Consider the following 26147-nt stretch of genomic DNA (forward strand, 5'->3'; position numbering starts at 1 on the left):
AGCTACTAGTGAAAAGGCTCCTTCTTCTAGTGGTAAAAATGGCAACGACATCTTTGCCCATGTGGAACCTCCGCTTTCTTATGGTGGACCGATTCCTTCCACTCATTTGAATCATGCCGGTCCTCCCCCTAAGATTGTGAAAAATGAGGACTTTGATTCTTGGGTTTATCGCTTTAAGCGTCATTTAAACCATGTTAATACTAATCTTTGGAGAATCATTGAAGAAGGTTTCTATCCGCATGACCGAAGCAACTTCACTCCTAGAGAGGCCGCGGATAATCAGTTCAATGAGAATGCTCTCTTCATCATCCAAGATGCAATTCCATCCGAAGAACTTGCTCATCTCCGGCCCTTCACCGTGGCCAAGGATGCTTGGCGCCATGTTGTTTCCCTCTACAGGGGAAGCGCAAGCATTCAACGCTCCAACTATGAAGTGGTGCAAGACGAAGCCGATGAGTTTGCAATGAAAGAAGATGAAGAACCTCATGAGCTTTATCGGAGATTAACTACTTTCGCGGTCTCACTTCGAGATCATGGGAGCAAGGATACGGATGAAAATTGGATCAAGCGCAAATTCCTCAAGGCCATGATGCCTTACCACAAGGCTATGTCCTCCGTCATTCATCAAAGGCCGGACTTCCACACCTTATCCTCAAGTGAAGTGTTGGATGAGTTTGTGGCTATGAGCAACTTGGACAAGACCGCCGACAATGCAGTGTTACGTTCTCAAAGAGCAAAGAAGCCCAACCTTGCCTTGAAGGCCAAGGTTAGTGTGGAAGAAGAGGACGAAGAGGAAGAAGAGGAGAGCAATCCCGAAGATACAAAGTATGCTTATCATGAACACATGGCTCTTGCTTCAAGGCAATTTTGGAGCAAGAAGAACACAAGGCCCAACTTCAACAAGAACAACTCAAGTGGCGCGAAGGTCAAGCAACGAGTGAGGACTTGCTATAATTGTGGCAATGTGAGCCACTTTGTTGTGGAATGTCCTTATGAGAAGAGGGAAGACAATGGTGGCAAGCCCATCCAAAAGGACAAGGCCAAGTCTTTCCCCAACAAGAGCAACTTCACCAAGAAGACTCCTCCCAAGGGGTTGGTGGCACAAGAATAGTACCATGAGGATGATGATGATGATGAAGACGGTGAGTCGGTTGCCATGGCCTCCGTTGCCATTGCGACAACTCCACGGGTGTCTCTCTTCGACTCACCCAATGAGAACATCACCGCCAAGTGCCTCATGGCTAAAGCCACCAACAAGGTAACTCCCAACATCAAAACTACCATCATTAATAATCCTTCCTTGATGGATTGCATTGATGAACATGAGGGGTCCAATGTGGAGGAGAATGAATTTGAGTCTTTTATGAGTAAACTCAAGGGTAAATCCAAGAAGCACTTCGTTGCTCTCTTGGAACAACTTGGTGAAGCCAATGACATGATCGAGGCTCACGAAGATACCATCTCTAAGATGGAGGGGCATAGTCGTGACTATGCCGATGAGATTTCGGATCTTTCCAATGCTCTTGAGGAAGAGCGAGGTCTTCGTTTGGCTCTTGAGGAGTCATACAACGATGACCACGCTAAATTAAAGAAAGATCTTGATCATGCTCTTGTTGTATCTCGTGTGCTAAACTCCGAGAAGGCCAAGCTTGGGGTTGATCTTGCTAGGCTCAAAGAGGAGTTTGATTTACTTGAAAAGGCTCACAAGTTCTTGAAGGGTGCTCATGCTAGCCTCAAAGAGTCTCATGATCAACTCCAAGTAAAGCTAACCAAGGAGAAAGCCACCTTTCCTCATATGGTCTTAATTGATAATGCAAATGCTACTAACCCATGTTGTGAGCATGTGCATCTTGTTGAGGAGAATGCAAAGTTGAAGAAGCAACTTGAGAAAGGCCTTGTGTCGTGCATACAAGGTGAGAAGAACCTCAACGACCTTTTGAGCAATCAAAAGGAAGTTGTGGCCAAGGAAGGAATTGGGTTCACACCCAAGTCCAAGAACAAGAAGAAGGATGACAAGGCCAAACGACCTCCCCCTCTCAAGCAAACTTTTGTGAAGGAGGGAGAGGGTGCTTCTAAGAAGAAGAAGAAGAAGAACAATGTGAAGGGTAGTGATGCCAAGAAGGGCAATGCTACCCCTCCCAACAAAGCCGGTGACTTTAACCCTTCTTATGTGTTATGCCGTGCTAGTGATGGACATGTTTATGCCAAATTTGTTGGTTCTTCTTATGAGTACATTGAATGGTCTATTTGGGTTCCTAAGACCCTTGTTACTAACATCAAAGGACCCATTACAAAATGGGTACCTAAAACCAAGCATTGATCTCTTGTAGGTGTTTGCTTCCGGTGGGGGATCATGGTTGCTCGATAGTGGAGCCACTAATCATATGACCGGAAGCAAGGACTTGGTGGTGGACGTTCACAAGATTCCATCTATGCCCACCAATGTCGAGTGGGGTGATGCCTCGTCCTCTAAGGTATTGGGACTTGGCAAGGTTGTCATTTCTCATGATCTCACGATCGAGAAGGTCATGCTTGTTGAGTCCCTTGCATACAATTTACTTTCCGTTCGTCAACTTGCACTCATGGGCTTTGCCACTTTCTTTGATGTTGATACCGTGGCCCTCTTGTGGAGCAAGACTCTTAAAGTAGCCTTTGTTGGGCATGTCGAGAACGGTCTCTATGTGATTAACTTTTCGGAGCGACCCACTAAGACCGCGACATGCCTAATGGCTAAAGTTGACGTGGGATGGCTTTGGCATCGCCGTTTAGCCCATGTCAATATGAGATCTTTGCAAAGTCTTCTCAAGGGGGACCATGTCCGTGGACTAACAAATGTTAGTTTTGCTAAAGATCGTGCTTGCAGTGCTTGTATCGAAGGAAAGCTACATGAAAAGGCTCACCCTCCCACGACTATCATTTACTCGAAGAGGCCTTTGGAGCTCCTTCACTTGGATCTCTTTGGGCCTCCATCCTTTGATAGTCTTGGGGGTAGAAAGTATTGCTTGGTGATTGTGGATGATTATTCAAGATACACTTGGGTATATTTCTTCAAGAGGAAGAGCGAGACCCAACAAACCGTCATTGACTTTGCAAATGAAGCCCAACGTCAACACAATGCAAAGATCTTGACAATAAGAAGTGACAACGGCACCGAGTTCAAGAACTACACCTTGGATGAGTTTCTTAGTGATGAGGGGATCAAGCATCAATATTCCGCACCATACACCCCTCAACAAAATGGTGTAGCGGAGAGGAAGAACCGGACGTTGATGGATGCGGCAAGGACCATGATGGCGGAGTTCAAGTCTCCATACAACTTTTGGGCCGAAGCCATCAACACCGCGTGTCATGCATCCAACTGGCTCTACCTCCGCAAAGGCTTGAACAAGACTCCATATGAGATACTCACCGGTAACAAGCCCAACCTCAAGTACTTCCGGGTGTTCGGGTGTAAGTGTTTCATTCTCAAGAAAGGTGTTCGTTTGTCTAAATTTGAGGCTAGAGCTCAAGAGGGCATATTTGTTGGTTATGCTACAAACTCTCATGCTTACCGTGTCCTCAATAAGTCCACGGGACTTATTGAGGAGACGTGTAACGTGGAGTTTGATGAGAATAACGGCTCCCAAGTGGAGCAAAGTGGCACTTGTGATGTAGGTGATGAAATTCCTCCCCAAGCCATAAGAAGAATGGGAGTTGGTTTTATCCTACCCATTGAGGAACCCCTTGTGGCCGAAGGAGAAGGACAATGCTCCACTCATGTGGAGCCATCACCAACCCAAGGCCCACACGCTTCCGAAGAACAAAGTGAAGGCCCTCAACCTCATGAACAAGACCAAGGGCAAGATCAATCTCAAGATGGTGTTGAATCACCAAGTGATGCCCAAGGTCAAGTTCTCTCCTCCGAGCAAGTTCAAGATTAAGAGCAAGCTCAAGATCAAGAACAAGCTCAAGACGACGCTCAAGATGATCAAGTGACCGCTCCTCAACTCACTCCGAGGAGGAATTGGAGCGTCGTGCCGCCAAGATTGCATCCAAGCTCTCTACCAAGGGTCATCTCATGACAAATGTGCTTGGAAGCATTCGAAAGGGGGTAAGCACTCGTAGACAATTGGCAAACTATTGTGAACATCAGGCGTTTGTCTCTCTTGGGTTGAACCCCAAAAGGTCTATGAGGCGCTCGAGGATCCGGATTGGCTTAATGCCATGCATGAAGAACTCAACAACTTCGAGCACAACAAGGTGTGGAGATTGGTGCCAAGGCCAACGGGGAACCATAATGTCATTGGAACCAAGTGGATATTCAAGAACAAGCAAGATGCTCATGGAATTATCATTCGCAACAAGGCTCGCTTGGTAGCACAGGGCTACTCCCAAGTCGAGGGTATCGACTACGGTGAAACCTTTGCTCCCGTTGCTCGCCTTGAGTCCATTCGTATGTTGATTGCTTATGCTTCACATCATAACTTTAAGTTGCAACAAATGGATGTGAAGAGTGCTTTTCTTAATGGTCCTATTAATGAGTTGGTGTATGTCAAGCAACCCCCGGGTTCGAGGATCCCTATTTCCCGATCATGTGTACCAACTCGATAAGGCACTCTATGGCCTTAAACAAGCCCCACGTGCGTGGTATGACCACCTTACCGAGTTGTTGCAAGATCGTGGATTTGAAATTGGGAAAATCGACCCCACTCTTTTTACTAAGAAGGTCAAAGGGGAGTTGTTTGTGTGCCAACTATATGTTGATGATATTATCTTTGGTTCCCCTAACAAAGCTTTCAATGAGGAATTTGCCGCTCTCATGACCTCAAAGTTCAAGATGTCTTCGATGGGAGAGTTGAAGTTCTTTCTCGGGTTCGAAGTCAAGCAAAGAAGAGAAGGAACCTTCATCAACCAAGCCAAATATACTCAAGACATGCTCAAGAGATTCAAGCTAAGTGATGTCAAGCCGGCTTCCACTCCAATGCCCGTCAAATGCCAACTTGACATAGATCCCAATGGTAAAGCGGTGGATCAAAAGGTATATCGCTCCATGATTGGCTCCTTGCTTTACCTTTGTGCATCTAGACCGGATATCATGTTGAGTGTGGGAATTTGTGCACGGTTTCAAGCCGCACCTAAGGAAAGCCACTTTGTGGCGGTCAAGCGAATCTTTCGATATTTGGCTCATACCCCAAACTTTGGCTTATGGTATCCAAGAGGATCAAACTTCAAGCTTGTAGGGTATTCGGACTCCGATTGGGCGGGAGACAAAGTGGATAGGAAGTCCACTTCCGGAGGGTGCCAATTTCTTGGTTGCTCTTTGGTGAGTTGGTCTTCCAAGAAGCAAAGTTGTGTGTCTCTCTCGTCCACCGAAGTGGAGTATGTGGCCGCCGATAGTTGTTGTGCACAACTTCTTTGGATGAGGCAAACTTTAAAGGATTATGGTGTCATTTGTGACAAAGTGCCTCTTTGGTGTGATAATGAAAGTGCCATCAAGATTTCTCTCAACCCGGTTCAACACTTCAAGATGAAGCATATTGAGATTCGGTATCACTTCATCCGGGATCACATTAGGCGAGGGGAGATCGAGCTCAACTATGTCAACACTCATGACAACCTTTCAGATATTTTCACGAAGCCCTTGGATGAAGCAAGATTTCGCGAGTTAAGGCATGAGCTAAATATCATTGATTCGAGCAATGTTACTTGAACCCATGCACGCCCCACCATACTCAACTTGTTATCTTGTTTAGGTGTAAGCATGGACATAGGGGGAGTGTTGTTCTCTTAATGAACTCTCCCTCCCCCCATTATGCATAAATTGATCAACTCTTTCACATTAGCCATTGTTGTTGGTACTTGTGCCTCAAAGACGAGTTTTGGTCATGGGCCCAAGGATAATTCTTCGCGGTGCCATACCAATTGACTCAAACATAGGTGGCTCCGGCCACCGCCCTCTCTTTGGAGAGGTTGAGTTGCGTGTTTAGTCCGTCTTGCCTCTTGCCTCCCTTTCTTCGTGCCGAGCATGTGTGTGTTGTCTCGTGGGTCAGCTCTTTGGTGTGTCCGTTCGCTGGAAGGTTGCTTTGCAAAGGCCCCTTTTCTTCTCTTTTTTGAAACATGCATCTTCTTGGTTCTACGGTACTACCGTGGCTCACCATGGTACTACCGCGGGAACTGCGCACGGTACTACCGCACCCAGCACGGCAGTAATTTGTTACTGCCGCTGGGGGAGCGGTACTACCGCCCTCGATGCGGTACTTCCGCCCAGGCGGTACTACCGCGATGACACGCGGTACTACCGCGCAGTCGAGAGCGCGTGGGGGTTAAGAGCGGGCAGGGGGAGTTCCAACTCCCCCATACCCATTCAACTCCTTTTCCCCATGCCGTCTCTCTCTCTCTCTCCTGCCCAAGAACGGCGCCGGAGAACCTCGCCGGATCTCCGTCTCCGGCCGCTTTCCTCGCATTCCGTCCGGTGGGATCGTTCCCCAACACATCCTCTTGCCATGGAACAAAGTTTCTCCCCAAATCCCTCTCTCTTTGGTTTGTTCTTTCATTTCTAGGTTTTTGGGGAGACGCATGTTGTTCTCGAGATTTTAGGCCAAATCTTTGCAAGAGTAGGATGTAGGACAGTAGTAATGCGTAGAAATGGTACTTGGTATGTTGCTCCTTGGTAGATTTGATCAACCGTAGTACCGCTTCGTTGTCGCAGTTGTGCTCAGATCCATTTGTGGTTTGGATCTAGCCACGTGCGGTACTTCCGCTCCAACCGTGCGGTACTACCGCTCCTCAGGGGCAGTACTACCGCGCGGTGCGCGGCACTAAAATTTTACTTCCGCTCCAAGGCGCAGTACTACCGTGCCATCCTGGCGCGGTACTACCTTGACTAGGAGCGGCACTAAAATTTTAGTTCCGCGCCTACCTACGGTACTACCGTGGGTATCAAATCTCTCAAGTAGCACTTTCCCAATGCTAGTTCTACTTGTTTCACCTGTTTTGATGTGGTCTTTGCATTGATCCTTCTTGCTTCTCTTGCGTGTTATGTGTCATAGGTGGTGGCTCCGGTGCCCCTGCACGCCGTTCCAATCCCGGCCGTGACACGGGCTCCAAGCGTCTGCGCAACCAAGATGAAGCTCCAGAGGGCTCCAATGCCCCCCAACGCAGGACCAAGACCACCGCCACCAAGAACAAGGAGCCCTCCATGGGCATCGAGGAGATACCACTGGCTGAGTTTGTCACTCGAAGGATCAACCCTTATGTGAATCCTCGTGCCAACTTTAGAGGGAATGATCTGTTCTGGACCAAGCAGCAGAATCTCATTTATCTGGATGTGAACAAGGCCAAGCAGAACATATATGTGGACGTGCACTGGATTGACATGAATCACATGAGGGAGGATAAGCACCGTGCCTACTTTGGTGAGGCTTTGGACCTCATGGAGCAGTTTGGCATTGAGGATGTGATCTCTTTCCATCTAGATTATGACCCTCAGATCATGGCCCAGTTCTTTGCCTCGGTCCACTTTCACACTGATGAGGAACGGTCCATGACCTGGATGACCAATGGACAACAGATGACTGCTAAGTGGAAGGACTTCATGGCTCTGCTGCAGGTGCCTGATGAGGGGCCCAACATGCCCGTTGGTGTCCGCCCTCATGCCAACGCCGAGTCCGCCAACAAGAACAAGCTTCAGCAATTCTATGTTGAGAAGACTCTTCCCAGTGGCAAGAAGGCGTGGGTGCTGAACCCATTCCTTGACATTATGCACCGGATCTTCCGCAACTCTCTCTTTCCATGCATTGGGGACAAGGACAAGGTGCATGCCTATCTTGTGGATATGATGCTCATATGTGAGGAGGCGCGTCTCACTCAGACTCAACCACTTGACGCCTCACACATCATGTGGTGCGAGCTTCGGTTTGCGGTGTTCAACCATAAGGTACCCATCTATGGTCCTTGTCTGTTTCTCTTGATCACGAAGACGTGGGAGAAGCTCTATCCCAATGAGGAGTTCGTTGCCCCTGACTGGATCCGTCACGACCCCATCAAGCTCCGCATCAAGCCTCAGTGGGCTAACACTACTACTCGTGCTGAGGCTGAGGCTGCTAGGATGGATGTTGATGAGGAGGAGATTGAGGAGGAGGACGCAGATGAGGACAGCTCTGCTGGGTATGCTCCTCCCTCTACTGAGCCCTCATGGGCTAAGAATCTGAAGGCCAAGATGAAGGCCTTGTTCTGCATGCAAGCAAAGGGGCAGTACCGGACTCACGTTGCCTCCAAGGAGAGTCGCCGCCGCGACAAGAGGATCTTGAGGACTTTTGGAGAGGACATTTCTAGCGGATCCGAGAAGCACATCACTCCAGAGGCTGCATGGATGGCAAAACAGGGCTACAAGTGGGCTAATTCTGAGGAGGAGCCCATCCCAGCTGCTGAGACCGACGAGGAGCATGACGAGTGATCACTTTAGCTTGAGCCACCACATGTGTCGTAGGTGTCCTCTCTGCCTTTTTGGTGTCTCGATGCCAAAGGGGGAGAGAGTGTAGGATTTGTGAGTCGTGTGCCGTGTTTCATCGTGTCGCTTTGCTTTCGTTTCGTTGAACTTCGTTTGCTTTGGTTTGGTTTGTGCTTGTGAGACCTTTCTATCATATGGTGTAAGACATATGCACTCTAGCGTACCTTATTGAGCCTATGCTATCTTGTGATCTTTACTTTATGCTTTTAGTTATTATCTTGCTTAGTGTTAGCCTTATTGTTGCAAGATATGCCTTGTCTATAAAATATAGGGGGAGTGTTGATCCTAGTATGTGTGCCGTGCAGTCCAAAGCACTTCTCTAGACAGCACATATCTAGGGGGGGCCCGTCTATATTTTAGAGATGTGGGGTTGCTCATGCTCTATGTTATCTCCCTTTGTGCAAATCCCGTATTGTCATCAATCCACCAAAAAGGGGGAGATTGTAAGGGCATCTTTATCCCTTAGTTGTTTTGGTGATTGATGACAATGCTTTTGCGGACTAATCGTGTGCATTGAGTATTTCAGACATATCATGACTAGGCACAAGACGATTTGGTGCCCCTCGAAGACTATTGAAGACGGCGTTTCTCTACGTTTCTTTTCGGTGGATTTGAGTCGTAGGAAAGTCGTACTATTAAGAGGGGGTCCGCTTTGGAAAGGTTTGAGTGGAATCATCACGTACACGTCTACTCCTTTTGCACCATCTTTCCTTTGGCCCTTTGGAGCGTCCTCCGTCTTTCCTTGTCTATGCAAAATGTCATGTTGCTGAACTGGGGCATGCGGTAGTACTGCTCCTCAGAGCGGTAGTACCGCAGGCCCTTGCAGTAGTATCGGCCTCTGGCGCGGTAGTACCGCAAGTGCCCACGGTAGTACCGCACCCATGGAGCGGTAGTACCGTGCGCTCTGGCCAGGCTCAGCAACATGCGCGGCAGTAGGGGCAGATGTAATTTTTTACTTCCTACCCGCGCGGTAGTACCGCTCCTGGCTTGCAGTACTACCGTGTCGCATTTTTGCATAGATCCCAACTTAGCGGAAGTTGCCACGGATGTATTTTTATATGTCCGTGCCTTCCCAAATCTAGTCTATCCCTGCCTTGCGGTAGTACCGCAAGGGGGAGCGGTAGTACCGCGCCAGCGGTTCTACCGCCCTCTGCTTCATCGCATCAGGGCTAGTTTGGATACTGCTGCATGGGCGGTACTACCGCAGTTCCGTGCGGTAGTACCGTGTGCCCTCGCGGTAGTACCGCGCCTCCGGTGCGGTAGTACCGTGTCTCACAGGCTGAGTCGGTGGATAACGGTTGGATTTGTTCTTCCACTATATAAGGCGTGTCTTCTTCTCCGAGTTGACCACCTCTTCCATCCCCAAGCTCCTTTGTTGCTCCAAGCTCCATTTTCGCCCAATCTCTCTCCCTAGCCAATCAAACTTGTTGATTCTTTAGGGATTGATTGAGAAGGCCCCGATCTACACTTCCACCAAGAGAAATTTGATTCCCCCACTAATCCCTTGCGGATCTTGTTACTCTTGGGTGTTTGAGCACCCTAGACGGTGGAGGTCACCGTGGAGCCATATTCCATTGTGGTGAAGCTTCGTGGTGTCGTTGGGATCCTCCAATTAAGTTGTGGAGATTGCCCCAACCTTGTTTCTAAAGGTCCGGTCGCCGCCTCCAAGGGCACCAATAGTGGAATCACGACATCTCGCATTGTGTGAGGGCGTGAGGAGAATACGGTGGCCCTAGTGGCTTCTTGGGGAGCATTGTGCCTCCACACCGCTCCAACGGAGACGTACTTCCCCTCAAAAGGAAGGAACTTTGGTAACACATCCTCGTCTTCACCGGCTCCACTCTTGGTTATCTCGTGCCTTTACTTATGCAAGATTATTTGTGTTATATCCCTTGCTTGCTTGTGTGCTTGTTGTTGTTGCATCATATAAGTTGCTCACCTAGTTGCATATCTAGACAACCTACTTTGATGCAAAGTTTAAATTGGTAAAGAAAAGTTAAAAATTGTTAGTTTCCTATTCACCCCCCCCTCTAGTCAACGATATCGATCCTTTCAATAGTCATCAAGACTAGTATTCTTGAACTCGGTCCCATTGTCACTCTGGATATGCTTGATCTTCACACCAAAATTCGTCGAGGCCCTTGAGGAAAATTGTTTGAAGACTTCCTGCACTTCAGTTTTGTAAGTGATGATATGCACCCAGGTGTAACGAGAATAATCATCAATAATAACAAAGCCATATAGAGATGCTGAATTTTTTAGTGTGGCATAATGAGTGGGGCCAAAGAGGTCCATGTGAAGAAATTCAAACGGATGAGTGGTAGTCATGATAGTCTTCGATGGATGCTTGGATCTGGTCGTCTTTCCAGCCTCACAAGCCCAGAAAAGATGGTCTTTGAGGAATTTGACACCCTCGATGCCAATGACGTGCTTCTTCGATCTTCGCCAAAGTGTGCAAGTTACTCATCCCAGCATGACCTAGTCGTCGATGCCATAGCCAGCGTTCTGAAGCTTTTGCAAGTAGACATGTGGCAGACTGTGGTCCTGTAGAGAAATCAACAATATACAAGTCTCCTCTCCTAAAGCCTTCAAAGACTTTGGAATTGTCAGATTCTATGAGTACTATGCAGCAATATTTGCCAAAGACGATAACCATATCAAGATCACAAAGCATTGAGACAAGACATGAGGTTGAATCTGAGGGACTCGACAAGCATGACTTTGTCCATGTGTTGATCCTTTGAGATTGCAACCCTACCTGGACCCAATACCTTGCTTTTTTTCATTTGTCAGCGTAGGTAATTAATATGCTTTAGATGTGATGGAGATAGAGTAGAGTCTATCAGTAAGTTCTTGTCACCAGTCATGTGGTTTGTACATCCACTGTCAAGGACCCACTCAGTAGCTTTGAGAGATTCATCCTGCAGATGAATTGGTGCATCTTACGAAGTCATATACTTCATAGTGAAGAATATGACATCAAATTCATCAAATATAATTTCATCAAGTAGTGCGGTAAACATAGCAGTATAAGGACGTGAGAAATGAGTCATTCATTTCTTCATGATTAGCTTGCGTCCTTTCAAGCATTCTCGGGTCTCGAGTAAATTCTTCAGACGTTGAAGTTCGTCTGGAGACCTGACCCTGCATAATAGATTAGTTCTTTTTTTTCACCACCCACATTTGGAGGGGTGGCAAAGAGTTCATCATTCTGCGAGCTCCATATGAGAATGGTGGCATTGAAGCCAGCGCACTTGTTTCACAGGAGAGGGGTTAGAGTATGCATATGAATAAGCAGAGAAATTCTTCAAGGACTTATGAACATAATGATTATAATGCACATACACACAACTCTTAGATTTTCCCTGCGAAACAGAAGCATTAGCACGATGATGTTCATATGAGGATTTGGATCCATATGAAGACTTTGATCCATATGAAGAATTTGATCTGGGGTTCCTATTCTTCACAGGTGGTGTCATGAGGACATTCACCTGAAGAATTTCAAGGCACCTTTTGGGAACCCAGATTTTCTTCATAGGGGAACCGTTCCTACAGTTAGTTCCAACATATCTAGCAAATACTTCACCATTCTGATTTTTGAACAACTTATAATTGGAGTCAAATGACTCATTAGATGAACATGAAGATTCACATGTAAAGCCAGATAAAGTAGAAGGATCTACGGGAGGTCCTTTTGTAGCAACCCATGAGGTTGTGGGATACTGCTCAGGTTTCCAGTAGGTCCCATCCGCATTGAGTTTCCTCACAAAGGCAATACCCTCCTTCCTAGGGTTCCTGTTCAAGATCTGCTTTTTGAGCACATCACAAAGAGCCTGATGCCCTTTGAGACTTTTGTACATTCCTATCACATACAATTCCTTCAACCCTGCATTTTCGTCAGTGATACTTGTGGTATCCTCAGATGAGGAATTTGTAACCACCGAGACAATTGAAGAAGTTACAACAATAGAAGCATTTGAACTTTTAGGTGAAGAATTAGCAGATTCACATTCGATGCATTTCAGACAAGGTGCAATAAATTCTTCTTGAGCGGTACTGATCTGTTGAAAAAGTAAAGAATCATTTTCCCTTTGAAGATCTTCATGACTGACCCTTAGTTTCTCAAGATCTTGCTTTCTTTGAAGAAATTAATAAGAAAGTTTCTCGTGATCGACTAAGAGTGTTTCATGACGACCTTGAAGGTTATCAAACTTGGACTGAAGTCGTTTAAGATCATCAGTCATAGTTTGAGTTTGATCCATTTCCTCACCCAACAGTTCATCGCTTTTGTCTAGCAGATTTTGAACCCTTTCAAAAGCTTTTTGTTGTTTAGTGGAAATATTAGCAAGCTTGGAATAGCTGGGTTTGAGGTTTTCATCAGATTCATCTTCACTCAATTCAGAGGAGAGATATTTGAGTACCTTGGCACCTTTTGCTATGAAGCAATAGGTGGGAGCGAAGTCATCATTGCCATTGTCAGCAGTGTTGGAGTCATCATTTTCTTCAGTGTTGAAGATGGACTTGCTAACGAAAGCAGTAGTGAAAGCTAGGCTTGCCACACCTGAGTCCGACTCCTCATTTTCCTCAGATTCAGCTTCAGAGTCCATTTTCGTGCCAATGAATGCATGAACCTTTCTAGAACTGCTCTTCTTATGAGATGAAGACTTTGAGGATTTTGATGATGAGGACCTTGAAGATTTCTTCTTTTTCTTCGAGTCATCTGAACTGCCATCCTTGTACTTTTTCTTCTTTGATTCCTTCACCCACTAAGGACAATCAGCAATGAAGTGCCCAGACTTCTTGCATTTGTGGCAAGTCCTCTTCTTGTTGTCGTAGAATGAGGAATCTGATCTGATGTCATCACCTCTTGAAGATTTTCCAAAATGGCCATGCCTTGAGAACTTCTAAAATTTTCTCACGAGCATTGCTAGCTCCTGGCTTAGTTCCTTAGGATCACTAAGGCTACTGTCAGAATCTTCCTCTTCAGAGGAGGAAATTGCCTTGGTCTTTAGCGTACGTGATCTTCCATAGCTTGGCCCGTAGAGGTCTCTCTTCTCATCTTGTTGGAACTCATGTGTATTCAGTCTCTCTAGGATACCAGCTGGATCTAGTGACTTGTAGTCTCCACGTTCTTAAATCATCAGTGCCAGTGTATCGAATGAGGAATCGAGTGATCTCAGCAGTTTCTTCACCACCTCATGGTCGATGATGTTAGTGGCACCAAGTGCTTGAAGCTCATTGGAGATGTCAATGAGGCGACCGAAAGTTTGCTGAACATTTTCGTTGTCGAGCCTTTTGAAGCGGTTGAAGAGATTGCAAAGAAAGTGATTTGGTAGACCAGTTCCAACTGCTGTGACAATTGTACATCTGGTTGGAGCGTCTTGGTATTTAAACCAAAGGACACACAATCCTAACAGTATTCTCCTTGAGCTAAGGTCACACAGACCTCGCCCAATCACTCGTGGTAAGTCTTCAAGGTGACTTCCAAACCTTCACGGACTTGGTCACCCGGCGATCCACAATTCGTCTTGGATACTCTAGACCATGACACCTAACCATCTGGAAGATGCAGAATCTTCAAAGGTAACAAATATCGGTTCCACACAGGAACAATCTCTTCAGTGATGCTCAGTCACTTTGGGTTTTAGGTGTTGGGGTTTTGGGTTTTTCCTCACTGATGATTTTCTCTGAAAGTCCTCAGAGGATGGCATGCTCTAAATGACAAGTGTCAGTTTCTCTTGGAGCAGCCAACCAGCTAGTGGTTGAAGGGGGGCGGGTATTTATAGCGGGGGAGCAGCCCGACATGATAAGACATAAATGCCCCTAATGATATGATCGTTAGGTGGATAAGATATTTGGCACAGCTGGCGCAAAGCACAGCAACGATCAGAAATTTGAGCTCTCAAATTCCTCAGGGCTATCATGTTTCTCACTAGTAGGTGTTGGATGATATTCATCATGAGACAGTTATAACCTAGGGCGATACAGCACTAGCTCCAATTCATCAATATAATGTAGGCATGTATTCCGTAAATAGTCATACATGCTTATGGAAAGAACTTGCATGACATCTTTTGTCCTACCCACCCGTGGCAGCAGGGTCCAATTGGAAACTAAGGGATATTAAGGCCTTCTTTTAAAAGAAAACCGGAACAAAGCATTAACACATAGTGAATACATGAACTCCTCAAACTACGGTCATCACCGGGAGTGGTCCCGACTATTGTCACTCCGGGGTTGCCGGATCATAACACGTAGTAGGTGACTATAACTTGCAAGATCGGATCTAGAACATGGATATTGATAACATAAATGGTTCAGATCTGAATTCATGGCACCCGGGCCCAAAGTGTCAAGCATTAAGAATGGCAAAGTCATGGCAACTTCAATCTTAGAACATAGTGGATACTAGGGATCAGGCCCTAACAAAACTGACTAGATTACATGATGAATCTCATCCAACTCCTCACCGACCAGCGAGCCTATGAAGGAATTACTCACTCCCGGTGGGGAGCGTCATGGAATTGGCAATGGAGAAGGGTTGGTGATGACGAAGAACGAATATCCCCCTCTCCGGAGCCCCAAACGGACTCCAGATCTGGCCTCCCGATGAAGAACAGGAGGTGACGGCGGCTCCGTCTCGTGGATCGCTATAATTCTTTCTACTTGATTTTTCTGGAAAAATAGGATTTTATAGCATCGATTGCAGGGTCTGCGGGGCCACCAGGTGAGGACAACCCACCTGGGCACGCCTGGGGGGCAGGCGCGCCCTGGTGGGTTGTGCCCACCCAGGTGCCCGCCTCAGGTAATTCTTGGCTCCAGAAATTCTCTTTATTGATATAAAAAATCCTTGCAAAGTTTCGTTCCATTCCGAGAACTTTTATTTCTACACAAAAACAACACCATGGTAGTTCTGCTAAAACAGCATTAGTCCGGGGTTAGTTTCATTCAAATCATGCAAATTAGAGTCCAAAACAAGAGGAAAAGTGTTAGGAAAAGTAGATACGTTGGAGACGTATCAACTCCCCCAAGCTTAAACATTTGCTTGTCCTCAAGCAATTCAGTTGATAAACTGAAAGTGAAAAAGAAAAACTTTTATGAACTCGTTTGCTCTTGTTTGGATAAATAATCTTAAACAGCACCCAGGTTTTCAGTCAACATTATATCTAACCATGCCGACAATAATTCTTAAAAATTATATTAACTCATATCAATAGCATAATCAGCTAGCGAGCAATAATAAGATATCTCAAATGGCAACACGTTATCAAAACAAGAAAAAAGTCCATTTTACTACCCTAAATAAAGTTGGTGGTTCACATTACCCCCTCATCTATTTTTATGTTCCTTTCACCCCCTAAACAAACCCATACCGAATGAAAGAACCCCCTGGGTGGTTTGTCTCCACTTGTTGCTGATGTGGCATTGGTCAACAGTGGTTTTGACCTGCGGGTGGGCCTCCCTTGGCAGGTGCGGCTTAGATTGACAGGTGGGGCCTAGAGGAGGCGGGGTCCACTTGACAGGTCTGTCTCCTTCCTCCATCGCTCGCCCGCGGAACAGAGAGGAGCTCGGGCGCTCGCCTCGGCGGCACAGGCCACCCCCGGCGGAGCTACGACCAACGGATTGACCCCCGCGATGCAGCGCGTACCCCCGGCAGCAGCAGCAAGCAAGGCAACAACGGCACAAGCAGCAGCAACAAGCAAAGCAGCAGCAACAACGCAAAGCAGCAGCGGGCGAGCGCACGGGGGTAGTTGCAGCTGCGACGCACACGGGCACAGATCGAAGGGGCAATCGGCAGAGGAGCTCACCCCGGAGCTCGTGGACGAGGTTAGCGAGCGCAGGTGTCGACGGACAGGACGAAATCGGCGACGAGATGCGGCGGCCGTGGACGAAGGTGACGGCGATGGCGAGCCTACGTGGCCTCCTAGCTCGAGCCCTTCGGCGAGAGTGAAGGAGACGACGATGGCGGAGCTACTGGACGTCTTGGCGTGATGAGGGGAGGCCGGGGGCCGCGGGATCGACGCGGTGACGGCGACCATGAGCTTCGGGCGACGAACAAGGGATATGAGGCATATTTTGGGTTAGAAAAGAGGGAAGGGAGAGGAAAGAGAAGGGAGGAAGGAGAAGCATGGCGCTCGGGGTGGCGGCTTGGAACTCCGGCGGTCACCGGCGTCGGCCGGTGGCGGCCGGGTCGGGCGCAAGGGGGGGCTTGGTAGGAGCTCCTCTATCTCAGCCCAGCCTGATGAGGAAGGCCCACCCGTGGTCAAAACCGCCGTTGACCACTGCCACATCAGCAACCATTTGAGTCAAACCACCATAGGGACCTATTTTGTCCGGTATGGGATTGTTTAGGGGGTGAAGGTAACAGAAATAAAGATCAGGGGGTTATGTGAATGTAACACCCCGCATGTAACTTACCATATTTGTAACTCCGACTCTTGCCATTTCCGGCTATGTGTTATGATTTTCCCTCCGTTGTCGGGTTTTGTCTTTCGTTTTGTATTTTGTCATGGCATGCATTTTCATATCATGTCATCATGCGCATTGCATTTGCATACGTGTTCGTCTCATGCATCCGAGCATTTTCCCCGTTGTCCGTTTTGCAATCCGGCGCTCCTATCTCCTCCGGTGCACCCCTCTTGTTTTCTTTCGTGTGCGTGTGTCAAACTTTCTCGGAATGGACCGAGGCTTGTCAAGTGGCCTTAATATACCACCCGGAGACTACCGGTCAAGTTTCATTCCATTCGGAGGTCGTTTGGTACTCCAACGGTTAACCGGGCATCCGCAAAGTCCTTTTGAGTGTCCAGCAAAACCCCCCTCTAAAACCAACCTAAAACCCACCAAACTCTCTTCCATGCTCTAGGTCGTTCGATCACGATCGTGTGGGCGAAAACCGCACCTCATTTGGAGTCTCCTAGCTCCCTCTACCTATAAATATGTGGGCATCCCGAAATACAACCGCAGTCTAACCCTAGCCCTCGTCCCACTCCGCCGCCGGACACGTCCGGGCGGAGCCGGACACGTCCAACCGCCTCGCCGCCGCCACGTGTCGCCGCCTCCGACCTCCCGCCTCCGCGCCGGCCCGCATCGCCGCCGCGCGCGCCCGCCGCCGCCTCGCCTCCCGCGCCGGCCGCCGTCGCCGCCATCTCCTGTGTCGCTGGCCTCCGCCGCCCGCCGGCGCCGCCCCCCTCCGTCGCCGGTGCCCCTCCTCCGGCCGCTCCCCCGCCGGCCATCTCCCTCGCCTCCTCCGTCGCCGGCCACGGGCGCCATCACCGGCCCGAGCCCGAGCTTGAGCGAGCAACGCTCGATCCGATCTGGAACGTACGTGCCCGTTGACTTTCTCGCCTCCCCCTTTTTTCTCTAAGTCCTGGAAATTCATCAGCATGTGCCTCTGTTCCCGATGCCGTAACTTTGTGCATGTAGCTCCGATTCGCGCGTGTAATATCTCGTGATGCTTTACATTTTGTTCAATTGCACCATGTTCATTAGAGGTCATCTTGATGCCCAAATCTTCGTTGGAAGAGGGCTAGTTGCTGTTAATCTCTGGTTCTTATCAGAACTTGGAGATTTGTCATTTTTGTATCATTTATTCTGTGCATCTTTTGAGCATGAGCTCTACATGTGTTTTGAAGTATGCCATGCCATCTTTCTAGTGGTGTAGTCCATGTATTTTTGTGACCTCTGTGGTGACTAGCACAAGCATGCAAAGTAGGCCCCGTAATATTTCTGATTTCAGGGACTTAGTGATTTCTCTAAGTCCTTGTCTGCTGTAATTTTGTTGCCATGTAAACTTGATGCTACAGAGAGATACATGCATATTTTGGAGATGTTCAGTAAGGATGTTTTGTAGCTATAGTTGTAATTGATCCATTCCTGCAATTGTTTGCAATTATGGAGTGACATAGCATGACTCAATATTGCTCTACTTTTGCTATAAAATATTTCTGGCAGATTCTTAACATGACATGCATTTTTGCCAAGCTTATTGTAGTTGATCCATGCATGCTATGCTATTGTTCTTGCCATGATTAGCTTCATAAACATGCCATATTGCTGTAGGTATGCTTGGTTTGTCATGCATTACTGAGTGCATAAAGCTCACAAAGAGGCCTACATATTAATATTTCTGCCATGCTCTGTTTTCTGCTAAGTCTGAAACCTGATAACAAAACTTGCTATGTTTACATGCTTGCCATCATATCTTCTGGTCCTTTTTGGCTTATGGTCAGTAAGGGACTTTTGTCATGTGCATTTAGTAGAACACTTCCATTCCTTGTTTTGCTATGTTAAGTTCCTGTAGCATGTTGATTTCGTGCTCTGAACATTGCTACCTGATGCTGTTTTCTGCCATGTCCAGTTTTTCACCAAGTCTGCGAACCTGTAATCTTTTGCACTTTTGCCATGCTTGTTTGAGCTTCATATATTGTGAACTAGCCGTAGCTCAGTGTTCATCTTTTGTCAAGCATCTCCTGTAGATTACTGCCATGTGCTTTGTTGCTATGTTGGGGTGTTGTAGCATTGTTGCTTGTTGCATTTTAAGTGCTATCTTGGTGTCATTTTTGTTTTGCTTGCCATTTGCAAACCGTGCATCCGATTCCGGTGATCTTTATATCGATTTCGACCGAAATCATCTCATCTTTCCAGTGGCATGCTTGGTTTGCCAAGTTACTTCCATGTTCATCATTTTCCTTCCGGAGCACGCATATGCATCGCATATCAGATCTTGCATATCATACATGTTTTGCATCATGTTGCTTGCGCATTTCCCGTTGTTGATTGTGGTTCCGTTTGTTTGTGTTCTTGTCTTGGGTAGAGCCGGGAGACGAGTTCGTGAACGAGGAACCTGTCGAGTACGCTTACGAGGATCAAGCTTTCGACAACTCTGAGAATCTTGCAGGCAAGATGACCACCCCTCGAAATCACTTCTATCTTTGCTATGCTAGTTGTTCGCTCTATTGCCATGCTCCGCTACCTATCACTTGCTATATCATGTCTCCCATTTTAGCCATGTCAGCCCTAACCATCTTTTCCTAGCAAACCGTTGTTTGGCTAAGTTACCGCTTTTGCTCAGCCCTTCTTATAGCGTTGCTAGTTGCAGGTGAAGTTGAAGTTTGTTCCATGTCGGAACATGGATATGTTGGGATATCACAATATCTCTTATTTAATTAATGCATCTATATATTTTGGTAAAGGGTGGAAGGCTCGGCCTTATGCCTGGTGTTTTGTTCCACTCTTGCCGCCCTAGTTACTGTTATACCGGGATTATGTTCCTTGAGTTTGCGTTCCTTACGCGGTCGGGTGATTTATGGGACCCCCTTGATAGTTCGCCTTGAATAAAACTCCTCCAGCAAGGCCCAACCTTGGTTTTACCATTTGCCGCCTAAGCCTTTTCCCCCGGGTTTTCGCGAGCCCGAGGGTCATCTTTATTTAAACCCTCGGGCCAGTGTTCCTCTGAGTGCTGGTCCAAACTAGAGCCACTTGCAGCGCCACCTTGGGGAAACTCGAGGATTGGTTTTAGCTGTACGTAGTGTTCATCCGGTGTGCCCTGAGAACGAGATATGTGCAGCTCCTATCGGGATTTGTCGGCACATTCGGGCGGCTTTGCTGGTCTTGTTTTACCATTGTCGAGATGTCTTGTAAACCGGGATTCCGAGACTGATCGGGTCTTTCCGGGAGAAGGTTTATCCTTCGTTAACCGTGAGAGCTTATGATGGGCTAAGTTGGGACACCCCTGCAGGGTATTATCTTTCGAAAGCCGTGCCCGCGGTTATGAGGCAGATGGGAATTTGTTAATGTCCGGTTGTAGATAACTTGTCACTTGACCCAAGTTAAAATACATCAACTGCGTGTGTAGCCGTGATGGTCTCTTCTCGGCGGAGTCCAGGAAGTGAACACGGTCTGTGTTATGAATGACGTAAGTAGGTGTTCAGGATCACTTCTTGGTCATGGCTAGATGACGTCCGTTCCGTTGCTTCTCTTCTCGCTCTCATTTGCGCAAGTTAGCCACCATATATGCTTTTGCCGCCGCAGCTCCACCTCACTACTCCTCCTTTTCCTACAAGCTTAAGTAGTCTTGATCTCGCGGGTGTGAGATTGCTGAGTCCCCGTGACTCACAGATTCTACCAAAACAGTTGCAGGTGCCGACGATGCCAGTGCAGATGATGGCGTCGATCTCAAGTGGGAGTTCGACGAGGAACGTGGTCGTTACTATGTGTCATTTCCTGATGATCAGTAGTGGAGCCCAGTTGGGACGATCGGGGATCTAGCATTTGGGGTTGTCTTATTTTCATCTGGTCTTTGACCGTAGTCGGTCTATATGATTGTATTTTGGATGATGTATGAATGATATTTATGTATTGTGTGAAGTGGCGATTGTAAGCCAACTCTTTATCCCATTCTTGTTCATTACATGGGATTGTGTGAAGATGACCCTTCTTGCGACAAAACCACTATGCAGTTATGCCTCTAAGTCGTGCCTCGACACGTGGGAGATATAGCCGCATCGTGGGCGTTACAAGTTGGTATCAGAGCCGACCCTCGCGGTTACACGGATGTTTGCGGACAGGTGCGTGGTCATGTTGTGCATGACGTTTGTGACCCGTCGTGGCACACGGCATGGCACATGTGCCGGACTAGAAGCACAGACGTATGTGCCAAGAGGGAACGTTCCTGTGCCCCGACGAGGATGTCAGTTCCTCTGAGTGGGGGTGTATGTGATAGTCTGGCTTATTAGGGATGATAGACTACTCATATCAATAAGGAATTCCTTCTTTTCCGGAAGCCCATTCGGACAGAACTCCAAAGTTAAGCGTGCTCAGCTTGGGGTAATTTCAGGATGGGTGACCGACCGGGAAGTTGCTCCCGGGTGTGCACGAGTGAGGACAAAGTGCACAGAAAAGACTAGTATTGATCTGTGGGGCTAGTCTAGATCCCGCCAGGAGTAACGACCACCGGCGGGTGTGTTCGGGGCGTTACAGTGAACCACCAACTTTTTTCAGGGTAGTAAAATGGACTTTTTTCTCAAAACAACCATGATATAATATGACAATAGTGGTATCTCACTAGCCCTTTCTGAGACTGCACAACATAAATGCAGAGCACCCCCAAAGTTCAAGCAGCGACTAAACATTGTAATCATGGTAGAAAAGATCCAGTCATGATGCACCCAACATTAGCTACACACAATGCATCAGCATGACAGTAGTGCTCTCAGGTTCTGGCGCTTATTTTAGAAGGTGATGACACAACATAAAAGTAAATAGACAGTCCCTTCGCAGAGGGAAGCAGTGATTTGCAGAGGTGCCAGAGCTCAAGTTTTAAAACATAGGTAAATGATATTTTGAGACATGGACCCTTCTCATTTACTTCACGACTATCAGTTATCAATATCTTCCATGCTAAGCACGCTAGTGGCGGTTCCCAAGCGATAAAAGTAAAGGTTTACTCCCCCTCCACCATCAATCACACTATACGGCTTGTCCGAAACAATGGGCGTCGTCCATACCAACAACAGTCCCGGGGGAGTTTTGTTTAATTATTTGCATTTTGAGTTCGGGACTGGGAATCCCTATTACCGCCCTTTTCTCCTGCGATGGCGAGTGAATAAACACTCGACCTAAGAATAACCCGCTTAGCATGGAAGATACTGACCACCTCCTGTCATTCCATGAACGATCCAGGCACACAAAAATGATATTTATTAGAAGTTTTTAGAGGTGGCACATGCAAATTTACTTAGGACGGCAGGGTAATACCGCATATAGGTAGGTATGGTGGACTCATCTGGAATAACTTTGGGTTTAAGGTTTTTGATGTACAAGCAGAATTCCCACTTAGTACAGGCGAAGGCTAGCAAATAGGTTGAGAAGCGGCCAGCTAGAGAGCAACAACGGTCATGAACATGCATTACGCATAAGTAACATTGGACACTAGCATGAGTAGGATATCAACACCATGAACATAAATATCATAGAGGCTATGTTGGTTTTGATTCAACTACATGCATGAACATGTGCCAGGTCAAGCCACTCGAACATTCAGGGGAGGATACCATATCATCATACTACATCACAATCATTTTAACGCAATGTTGATATCCAAGATAAATCATTATCGACTCCTAGCTACTTATGCATGGCATGAGAAGTTATAATCTCTAATTGTCATTGCAAACATGTTTAATCATAATGGGCTGAATCATGGATACTAGGTTAAACATATTTACATAGACAGAACAAGTCGAGTTCATACCCGTTTCTCTCTGCCACGGTCAGTTCATCGAACATCGTCATTATTGGCTTTCACTTGCACGACCGAATGATATGAAAATAATAATAGTGCAAGAGTGTCGTGGACTCAGCTGGAATCTGCAAACATTTTATTCAACAGGAGAAGACAAGGTAAAATGGGCTCTTTGTTAGATCAATCAATTATGCAAATGAGAGCCACTCAACATTTTCATCGTGGTCTTCTCCTTGGTACGACTCAAAATAAAAATAAAAGAAATTCAGAGAAACACACTAAAATATTTTTGGAGTTTTTGGTTTTTTTGAACAAGCAAATAAAAGGGAAAAGCAAAAACGAGAAAAACTATTTACACGGGAAGATTCCCAACAAGCAAAAGAAGAACAAGGAAATCTTTTTGGTTTTTTTTAGTACTACAACTAAGCATGCATAGAAAGTAAACTAACTACAACTAATTATTTTGGTTTTTCTAAAGTTTTTCAAACACGCAAGAAGAAAGCGAGAAAATAAATTTAAGCATGGATGAAACAATGAAAAAGTGTGGACACCGACAACTGGAATGAAATGTGTGAACATGAATGTAATATCGGTGGGAAACACGTACTCCCCCTAGCTTAGGCTTTTGGCCTAGCTTGGTAATCGATCAGTAGTCTGGATAGTAGTCGGCGTGGTAGCTCACGTAGGCTCTCGGTGTGGATTCCTCGGCCTGCCGTGCTGCCTCAACCGCCGAGTTGTGGGCTCGGGCCTCGCTCTAAAGAAAAAAATACCTTCCCTTGCATATAGTCATCGCAAGGCCATAAGCATGTTTTGGTGGCGGCATCTCGTATGGAACTTTCGCTTGGTTGAGCCAGACTATCACCAGAAGATGCCCCCGAGGATCTCCTCCTCGAAGAACTCCTTCCAAAAAGGTTCATCATGTTCACGTACAATTTTCTGAAAATTTTTGACTGACAAAAATTTATCAAGAAAACTTTATACAATTGATAGCAACTACTCATAGGGATACATAGAAGCCATAGCAAGCATTCAAACTACTTAGAACTCTAAGAATTCAACATGCAAGCTCATCTACAACAGCACCAAGAGTAGCTAATTATTCAAAATACAAACCACTAAAACGAAAACTAATTGGACAAACGGTGGAGTCACATACCAAGCAACAATCCCCCGAAATAGTTTCGAAAACGGAGCTTCGAGTAAAGAGATCGAAATCCCCGGGTTTGAGAGCAAGAACACGAGAGAGAGAGAGAGAGAGAGAGAGCAAAGGTGAATTTTTTCTGGAGGTAGGTGATGATGTGGTGTAAAGAGATAAGTGAAGGGGCCCACGTGGGGACCACAACCCACCAGGGCGCGCCTGGGGGTCCTGGCGTGCCGAGGTGGGTTGTGCCCACCTAGTGCACCTCCCTCTAATATTATTTGCACCTGAAATTCTTAAAATATTCAGAAAAATCATATTAAATTTTCAGAGCATTCTGAGAACTTTTATTTTTGGGTCATTTTTTATTGCACGGAAAATTCAGAAAACAGACAAAACATGGCATTTTATTTTATTTAGCTAATAAAAACGGAAAACAAAAGGTAGGGACATAAGGTAGTGCTTACTGAATTCATCAACTTCATACCTGTCAAAAATGATCCATTATAAGGTTGATCAAGTCTTATTAACAACCACTTTTGATTAGCATGAAACCGAAGAACTCTCGTAAATCACTAAGTTACCTCAACGGGGATATGAATGTCCCCAACAATAAGCATTTCATACTTCTTTTTGACAGTAGGTAGAGGTATTTGAAAACTTCCAATAGTGATTATCGGAGATTTTTCAATAACATTAATACCATTCACTTGGAATTGTTTCTTCGGAAAGTGCACCGTATGCTCATTACCATTTATATGGAAAGTGACCTTGCTTTTATTGCAATCAATAACAACCCCTGCAGTATTCAAGAAGGGTCTACCAAGGATAATCGACATGTTGTCGTCCTCGGGCATCTCAAGTATAACAAAGTCACTCAAAATAGTAACATTAGCAACAACAACAGGCACATCCTCACAGATATCAATAGGTATGGCAGTTGATTTGTCAGCCATTTGCAAAGATATTTCAGTAGGTGTGAGTTTATTCAAATCAAGTCTTTTATATAAAGGGAAAGGCATAACACTAACACCAGCTCCTAAATCACATAAAGCAGTTTTCACATAATTTATTTTGATGGAGCAAGGTATAGTTGGTATCCCTGGATCTCCAGGTTTCTTAGGTACTCCATCTTTAAAAGTATAATTAGCAAGCATAGTGGAGATTTTAGCTTCCGGTATTTTTCTCTCATTGGTGATGATGTCTTTCATATACTTTGGATAAGGAGGCATTTTAAAGATATCAGTCAAGCGACTACGCAAAAAGACTGGCCTCAACATTTCAGCAAAGCATTCAAATTCTTCATCATCTTTCTTTTTAGTTGACTTAGGTGGAAAGGGCATAGGTTTTTTAACCCACGGTTCTCTTTCTTTACCGTGTTTTCTAGCCACAAAGTCATTTTTATCATACCTTTTATTCTTAGGTTGTGGGTTATCAAGATCAACTGGTGGTTCTATCTCAACATCATTGTCTGGTTCTTTATTATTTGTTTGAGTATTTTCATGAACCTCATCATTATCATTTTCATTATCAGAAGGTGAGTGTTCATTACCAGATTGAGTTTCAGCAATAGAAACTTCATTATCATTATCAGGAGATTTTTCTACTTCTAGTTCACTAGAGGCATGCAAAGTCCTATCATTTTTCTTCTTCTTTTTCTTTCTAGAAGAACTAGGTGCACTAGTGTTATTTCTTTGTGAGTCTTGTTCAATTCGTTTTGGGTGTCCCTTAGGATAAAGTGGTTCCCGAGTCATTTTACCTCCTCTAGTTGCTACTCTAACAGCAAAGTCATGTATATTATTGTTCATTTCATCTAGCAACTCTCTTTGAGATTTAGCAATTTGTTCTAACTTTTATTTCAATTGTTTCATAACATTTGCATTGAAGTGATCTTGTTTTCTAATGTAGTTTTCAAACTCATAAAGGCATTGGCTAGGGTGCATGTTGTGAGGATTGTCATTATCATTAAATTTCATTAGAGAATTTACCTCTACCACCTTAGATGGTGGTGGTGTATCAAGCCCATGTATTTCTTCAATATGAGGTAAATTTTTAACATCCTCGGCTTTAATACTTTTTTCCTTCATATATTTCTTTGCCTCTTGCATATCTTCAGGACTAAGATATAATATACCCCTCTTCTTCAGAGTGAGTTTAGGTGGTGGTTCAGGAAGAGTCCAGTCATCATAATTTTTCAATATGTTATTCAATAATTCTTCAGCTTGCCCAGCTGTTCGTTCCCTGGAAACACAACCAGCACAACTATCTAGGAAATC

General features: G+C 46.0%; 1 pseudogene; it reads right to left on the bottom strand.

Moving 5' to 3' along the window:
• LOC123142624 (uncharacterized) overlaps positions 1-13098 on the bottom strand; it is a 153368-nt pseudogene extending 140270 nt beyond the window's left edge.
• Between the last annotated feature and the right edge of the window lie 13049 nt (positions 13099-26147).

The sequence above is a fragment of the Triticum aestivum genome, chromosome 6D (genome assembly GCF_018294505.1).
Source record: "Triticum aestivum cultivar Chinese Spring chromosome 6D, IWGSC CS RefSeq v2.1, whole genome shotgun sequence".
Classification (NCBI taxonomy): Eukaryota; Viridiplantae; Streptophyta; class Magnoliopsida; order Poales; family Poaceae; genus Triticum; species Triticum aestivum.